This window comes from Triticum aestivum, chromosome 4D (genome assembly GCF_018294505.1).
Source record: "Triticum aestivum cultivar Chinese Spring chromosome 4D, IWGSC CS RefSeq v2.1, whole genome shotgun sequence".
NCBI classification, from domain to species: domain Eukaryota; kingdom Viridiplantae; phylum Streptophyta; class Magnoliopsida; order Poales; family Poaceae; genus Triticum; species Triticum aestivum.
The window spans coordinates 207,156,499-207,165,132 of NC_057805.1; the positions used below are offsets into that span (position 1 = coordinate 207,156,499).

The following is an 8,634-nucleotide window of genomic DNA, read 5'->3' on the forward strand; positions in this document are numbered from 1 at the left end:
TGAATTGCCAAAGCCATGCATTGTCTGGATTTCAAACTACTCTCACTCTATGGATCGATAATATGAAATAAACCCATACACATCGAATTCAATAGAGTATGGGTATCTGATAGACCAATGTTTATTCATACGCAAATTGCAAAATTCATGATCTCATCCAAGAAAAATTAATGCAACTTATATTTTAATTTAAGGCATAGACCGCCATTTACGCGTAGATGCACTATGCCTCGACCCCTCCTCACACACGCGCTATATACCTCTCTATCTGACGCATAAGTGCATACAATTTATATACATCGGTATTTCTCTCTCACACATGCTCACACTCTCTCCCGGGGTGTCTCACGCACACACTCTCTATATATCTCCCTCTCTCTCTCTATCTTACTACTACGTGCCACTCTTTTCACTATTCTGAGTTGGAAAACACTATTTCTCTCACATGAATACACACACACACGAAATTTGTTGGCCCTCTACATGCAGATACATGTGCCTAAGTGTCTCCCGCATGCACATTATCTTTAGGCCTCTCTCGCACACATTGCCCCCACCCCCACACCTCTCTCTTACGAGTTGGCGGATATGATTCCATCAGATCATTCAGTAAGATATCCCTGACTATTAGGCTCGATGGTAATACGAGGAAAAGTTTTACCCAAGTCTGCGCCCTTGATGACCCACTAGTATAGGGGATCTATCGTAGTCCTTTCGATAAGTAAGAGTGTCGAATCCAATGAGGAGCAGAAGGAAATGACAAGCAGTTTTCAGCAAGGTATTCTCTGCAAGCACTAAAATTATCGGTAACAGATAGTTGTGTGATAAGATAATTCGTAACGGGAAGCAAATAACAGAAGTAACTAAGGTGCAGCAAGGTGGCCCAATCCTTTTTGTAGCAAAGGACAAGCGTCGACGAACTCCTATATAAAGCAAAGTGCTCCCGAGGACACATAGGAATTGTTGTCAAGTTAGTTTTCATCATGCTCATGTGATTCACGTCCGTTACTTTGATAATTTGATATGTGGGTGGACCGTTGCTTGGATGCTGCCCTTCATTGGACAAACCTCCCACTTATGATTAACCCCTCTCGCAAGCATTCACAACTATGAAAGAATAATTAAGATAAATCTAACCATAGCATGAAACATATGGATCCAAATCAGCCCCTTACGAAGCAACACGTAAACTAGGGTTTAAGCTTCTATCACTCTAGCAACCCATCATCTGCTTATTACTTTCCAATGCCTTCCCGTAGGCCCAAATCGTGGTGAAGTGTCATGTAGTCGACGTTCACATAACACCACTAGAGTAGAGACGACATACATCTCATCAAAATATCGAACGAATACCAAATTTACATGATTACTTATAACAAGACTTCTCCCATGTCCTCAGGACCAAACGTAACTACTCACAAAGCATATTCATGTTCATAATCAGAGGAGTATTAAATAGCATTAAGGATCTGAATATATGATCTTCCACCGAATAAACCAACTAGCATCAACTACAAGGAGTAATCAACACTACTAGCAACCCACAGTTACCAATCTGAGGTTTTGAGGCAATGATCTAATACAAGAGATGAACTAGGGTTTGAGAGGAGATGGTGTTGGTGAAGATGTTGATGGAGATTGACCCACTCTCCATGAGAGGATCGTTGGTGATGACAATGGCTTTGATTTCCCCCTCCAGGAGGGAAGTTTCCCCGGCAGAACAGCTCCGCCAGAGCCCTAGATTGGTTCTGCCCAAGTTCCGCCTCGAGACGGCGACGCTTCATCCCGAAATCTTCCTCTTGATTTTTTTCCAGGAAAAAACCCTTCATATAGCAAAGGATGGGCACCGGGGGCCTGCCAGGCTGGCGGCAAGGCAAGGGGCGCGCGCCCACCCCCCTCAGGTGGTATTGGTTCAAATCCTCTTGGACGCAATCTTATTTCTATCTATTCTTTAAATAACTAAAATAAAAACAAAGAAAACTTTTTTGCATGATACAAATGAAAAATCTTTCTCAACGATTCCTATTCTACTAACAAGAGTAGACATGCAAAATTTATTTGTTACTGAAGAGAAAACCGTTCCAGCTGTTCCTGAATAGCTTCCTTCAAATGGATTTCCACTTGCTCAGTGAATGTGTTGCTAGAAGATATAATTTCTTGGAATTGAGGTTTAGTATCTTTTAGATGTTTATGTAACTCATCCAGAAATTTATTTACCTGTTCAATTTCTAACTGATCAAAATATCCTCTTGTTCCGGTATAAATAGTAGCTATCTGCTCTTCCACTGGGAGAGGATTTGCCTGGGATTGTTTAAGAAATTACCTTAATCGTCGACCCCTTGCCAATTGATTCTGACTTGTTTTATCGAGAGCAGAGGAGAATTGTGCAAAGGCTTATAATTCTGCGAATTGACGTAGTTCCAATTTTGATTTGACAGCTACTTGTTTCATGGCTTTAATTTGAGCCGCGGATCCTACTCTGGAAACAGAAATACCCACATTAATAGTGGGTCGAATTCCGGCATTGAATAGATCCGCAGATAAGAATATTTGTCCATCTGTAATGGAGATTACATTAGTAGGAACATAGGCGGAAACGTCTCCAGATAGACTCTCAACTATTGGTAAAGCGATCATACTTCCTTCTCCCAAAAGAGAATTTAATTTAGTCGCTCTTTCTAAAAGGCGTGAATGCAAATAAAAAACATCCCCTGGATAAAACTCACGGCCGGGAGGTCTTCTTAATACAAAGGACATTTGGCGATAAGCTTGCGCCTGTTAGGAGAGATCATCATAAATTATTAAAGTATGCCGCTCGTGGTACATAAAATACCCAGCCAGGGCTGCTCCCGTATAAGGAGCGAGGTATTGTAATGTAGCAGGTGAATCCGCCATTTCAGCTACTACAATAGTGTATTCCATGCCCCCCTCCTCATGGAAAGTAGTTACTACTTGAGCTACAGAGGATGCTCTTTGACCGATAGCTACATAAACACATATTACACCTTTCCCTTTTTGATTGAGAATTGTATCTGTGGCTACTGCTGTTTTGCCAGATTGTCTGTCCCCAATAATTAACTCACGCTGACCGCGCCCTATAGGGATCATCGAATCGATAGCAATAAGCCCTGTTTGAAGAGGTTTGTATACGGAACGCCTGGAAATTATACTTGGAGCAGGAGATTCAATTAAGCGTGATTCGGAAGCTATAATTTCGCCTTTCCCATCAATAGGTTTAGCCAGAGCTTTTACAAGACGACCCAAGTAAGCCTCACTGACGGGTAACTGAGCAATTCTTCCTGTTGCTTTTACGAAACTTCCCTCTTGTATCATGAACCCATCGCCCATTAATACAATCCCAACATTTTTGGAACAAAGCAATACCCCTAGTACCTTCTGCAAATTCGACTAATTCACCTGACATTATTTCACCAGGACCTACAATACGAGCAATCCCATCCCCCACTTGAACTACGTGACCTATATTCTCAATCCCTACTTTCCTATTATATTGTTCAATACGTTCGTGGAGAATTTTATGAATTTCGTCGACTCGAAGGGTTGCCATTAGTGTTTCTTGACTCTTTTTTCGGAAGCAAGGGGAAAAATAATGCCTAAATTCTAAACGAAAGTAGAAGTTCAAAGCCTAATTAATTTAATTATCTCTTCCATTCCAGGGACCTGAGAATGCCAATATTAGCACAAATCATACATAAATGTAACTCGGTATTCAAACAACTATTTAGAGTTCCTAGAGCTCCTTGTACGGCCTGTTGGAAAACCCGTTGTCGGACCTGGTTCATTGCCCTTTGTTTTCCAAAATAAAGGGTTTCGTTTTTAGACTTTTCCAATTGTTCCAAACTAATAGAAGTAGCATTAATCAAATTTGCTTTTTCTTGTTCTATCTCAAAGTATCCATTCATTCGATACTCATCTGCTTCTAGTTTGACTTTCTGTAATCGAATCCGAGATTTTTCGAGTTTCTCAATGGTCCCTCTATGCAATTCTTCTGAATTTCGAATAGTACTCAAGATCCTCTGTTTTCGATTATCTCATGAATCTTTTATTGAAAGTAGATTATTTTGTAAGTTTGCAACTTTTATGATCTCTTCCCGAACCAAGCATGAATCTTCTATTCATTTGGCTCTCACACTCCTTTTTTATTTCTATAGCTATTTCCATATCTTTTTTTAAGTAATGAGCATATCCTCTATCTTCTTTTTTATGTTTATATTTCAACATACCGAAACCTATATAAGACTAGATAAATATTAAGAGGACTCTTCCGCCTAGATAAAAATATATCATGGTCAGCAAAGTTGTTTCTTTTTTTTATTTGCCCGCTAGTTAGTAATTTAAATTTCATTAAGAAAAATGTCACGCCCAATATGCGACTCTATCTTAAAGGAACTCGAAGGTCCTACCAAGGATAGAACCGCATATTGACACACTTTTGCAAGGTGGATATCATTACATCAAACCATTACATAATAGATGTGGATACATGCAAAAGGCATACAATGCCATAAGAATACATCAATACATCATACATGAGAACAACATCTGACTATGGATGAAACACGAATAGAAACTCAAACGACATCCACCCTGCTAGCCCAGGCTGCCGACCAGGAACCTAACCCAAGATCGAAGAAGAAGAAGAACTCCAAAACATGTAAACATCGCTCTCACGTCATGATCATCGCATTACCTGTACCTGCAACTGTTGTTGTAGTAATCTGTGAGCCACGAGGACTCAGCAATCCCATTACCATGGGTATCAAGACTAGCAAAGCTTATGGGTAAGGAAGGATAAGTGGTGAGGTTGCAGCAGCGGCTAAGCAATGTATGGTGGCTAACTTACAAATACCAGAATAAGATGAGAAACTACGCAAACGGTCGCAAACTAGTAATGATGAAAAAGCGATACTGAACTACTTACATTCAAACATAACCCAACCGTGTTCTCCTCTCGAACTTCCCCGAAAAGAGTCAGTCACGATTACGCACGCGGTTGGTGTATTTTAATGGAGTTTACTACAAGTCCTCTACAACCGGATATTAACAAATTCCCATCTGTCACATAACCGCGGGCACGGCTTTCGAAAGTTTAAACCCTGCAGGGGTGTCCCAACTTAGCCCATGACAAGCTCACGATCCGCGGAGACAAACCTCCATCGCGGGACACCTGATCAGACTCGAAATCCCGATGCACAAGACATTTCGACAATGGTAAAACTAATCCAGCAAAACCTCCCGGCGTGGCGACACCCTGATAGTAGCCACGCGTATCTCGTCATAGGCCATGTCCGGATGGGACATCTTACGAGTAAAACCAGCCCTCGAGTTTCCCCAATGTGGCCCACAGTCTACCCGTTTGGGACCAACACCATCAGCACGGGCCCCTCCCTGTATTATGTTGAAAGAATCCTCGGGGACGCGACCCACTATGCAAATTAATTAATTATCAGGTTTAGTTATTATGTTGGGAAAATGGTAAAACCAATGTTGGGCCTTGCTGGAAGAGTTTTATTCAAAGCGAACTGTTAAGAGGGCCCCATACCCCTCACCGTGTTAGGGACGCAAAATCAAGGAACATAACACCGGTATGACGGAAACTAGGGCGGCAAGAGTGGAACAAAACACCAGGCATAAGGCCGAGCCTTCCACCCTTTACGAAGTATATAGATGCATTAATTAAATAAGAGATATTGTGATATCCCATGATATCCATGTCCCAACATGGAGCAACCTGCAACTGCACCTGCAACTAGCAATACTATAAGAGGGGCTGAGCAAAGCGGTAACATAGCCAAACAACGGTTTGCTAGGATGGGTGAAAAGGTTAGAGGCTATCATGGCAATTTGGGAGGCTTGATAAACAAGTGGTAGGTAGCGCGATGTAGCGATAGCATCGAGACAACTAGCATAGCAATGATAGTAGTGAGATCCAAGGTGACGGTCATCTTGGTTGAAATCCCGCTAGGAAGAAGAACGAGTCCATGAAGATGACGATCCCATGTAGACGAACGAATCCTCACAATCGCAATGAAACAGGAACTATCGAGAAGGAGCACAACCGGAAAGAAATAAACAACATGGTAAACACACCACACATAACATGGCATGATGCGCATCCAAGTATGATGCATGACAAGGCTAGATGATGCTACTCATGGCAAGAGATGATGCATCCAAGAACAACACATCAAGGGAAGTTTAAATGAGGCCGAAAACAACATATAACAATTCCGATAAGTCCCCATATGCAAATTTCGAAATTGGTACTGATCTAAACAAAACATTTAGTTAAAGTTGTTAAACAACAAGTTAAAGTGCATCAAGATGATCTACGCGTCTTTCTAGTCAAGTTACACCTAAAGTTCATTTAATTCGGAGCTACGGCCTAAAAGATATGAGATATGAGCAAAACAAGTTGAACATGACATTGATGCAAAAGCAAGCAAAACAACATCACAAACACTCCAAAACAAGGATGCAACATGGCATGATGAAACTACATGCAAAACCAAGCAAGTTTCATGCAGAGCACGCTCAAAACGAAGCAACGGTTCCACACATACACTCAATACAAGTTTGAAACACAATCTGTCCAAAATAGCAATTAAGCACTTTGCAATTAGGGAAACAACATTCTACAGGAAACATATGGACACAAACTTGATATGCACTCAAAGTACAGATTATAAGCTTCAGATAAGATTTAAGGTTCAGGTTCATAGGCATAAGGATTAATCCAACATGATCAATGCAAAAAGCAATTTCATAACACATGTTATGACTTGGTGAAAAACAGGGCATACATGAGCAGGAATAACATGTTGACATGTTGGAGGCATGAAACAATGATGATATAGTGCAAGATCATGACAAACAAAAGCATGGCATTAAAGTACAGGTGAAACATAGAAAAACATGATCACTAAGCATTTCCATATGACCCATAGATCAATGGCAATCAACAAGACGAAATGCAACATGATATAAGCTGATTCTTGGACGAAATGCAACAATGATGATATGAACATAGAAAATCTGGGAATGCAAAACTTAACATTATGATACTGACTTTGGAGCCACATAACAGCAAGCATAGCAACTATAATAATTATACAAAAGACATGGGCATGTAGTAGACATACTATACTTCAACTTAGTCCATTGGCACAAGTTATATGAAGAATGGAGTAATCCCAATGATTCATGCAAAAAGGAACATGTTGTTAACAGGATAACAGATTTAGCATGATGGCAACTTGAGAGCAAGAAAGAGACAAACTACAGCAAGTTATATGACGACCAAGTACATGGCAGCAAATTACACATAATAAGGAGCAAATAACATCAAGGCATGATATACATATAACTCAAGGACTAGTGGGAACCATCAAGACAATATTGAATGTTATAACAGTTTCAGCAAGTGTAAAACAGCAACATCAGCATAGCATGTTTGTAAGCATGGAACAGAGGTCATATGAAGTCCAAAATTAACAAACTTAGCATTTAAGCAAAGTACTCGCAGCATGCTTCAAATCATGTAATTGTAGCATCACCAAAAGAGGCATAGATTAATAAATAACAAGCTCACAACATGGCTAATCATGAAGTTAACATAAAACTAGAACATCATTTAGGCATGTTCATGGCAATGAAATCATATACGACAGGACATATATGAGGCATCAAAAGGAATGAAATGATAGATCATAACATGGACAACAAAACATGTCAACTAGGCTTCTCTAGATTATGCATGGAATTTATGGTAGCTTCAAACTAACATAGCAACATACTGTAACAGTTACAGACTTAGCAAAATTCACCAAGTCTCAGAAATCAGCAACATCAAGTAGCACGCTTTGCAAGCTCGATGAACTCACCACAAGGAACATAAAAATACATGGATTGCACCACTGTAAAGATGGAATGAGTATGCTCCTAAAACATGTTGGCATGATGCTCATATGGTGCATGCATTAAATCACACGAAAACAACAAATCAACAAGTTATAACAGATTTCAGCAGTTAACATCATATAGCACTCTTGCAACAATGATTAGGGCATCAAGATTAATAGTAACATGCATGAAAATGACCCTACCATGTAGAGCATTTAGAGGCGAACAAATTGACATAACATTCATGCAAAACGGTGCAACAAGCACATAGATATGACATGTCAAAGATGCACGCATGAGATGGATATGTTGAGGACTTGAGGGATTTTGGACCTCGGAGAGGAAGTGGATGAAGGGGTGCGGGATGATCAGGTTCAGGGGCCCGTTTGGATGGATGGACGCAGCGTCCCGGGACGAGGTCGAGGATGACCATGGCAGTGGCGGCGCGACGAGGTCGCGCCGGCGACTGAGGACGCGGGCGAGTCGGCGGGGAGTCGCGGAGGAGCAGATCCGGGGCCGGGGAGCCGGATCCGACCGGAGTGGGGAGGAGCGGCTCGCTCCGGCGAGCTCCAAGGCGGCGAGGCGGCGGGGAAACGCGGGGAGCAGCGGGGCACCGGCGGTGTGGGCGAGCAGCGGGCGGCGCGGCGCGGTGGGCGGCGGCGAGCGAGCGGCGGAGAGGGGGCGAGCGAAGGCGGCGGTGGTGCGGGGTGC

The 8,634-nt window shown here is 41.7% G+C and overlaps 1 pseudogene; it reads right to left on the minus strand.

The window, feature by feature from the left end:
- Positions 1-1,967: 1,967 nt before the first annotated feature.
- Positions 1,968-3,644, minus strand: LOC123097281 (ATP synthase subunit alpha, chloroplastic-like; annotated as a pseudogene).
- Positions 3,645-8,634: the final 4,990 nt, after the last annotated feature.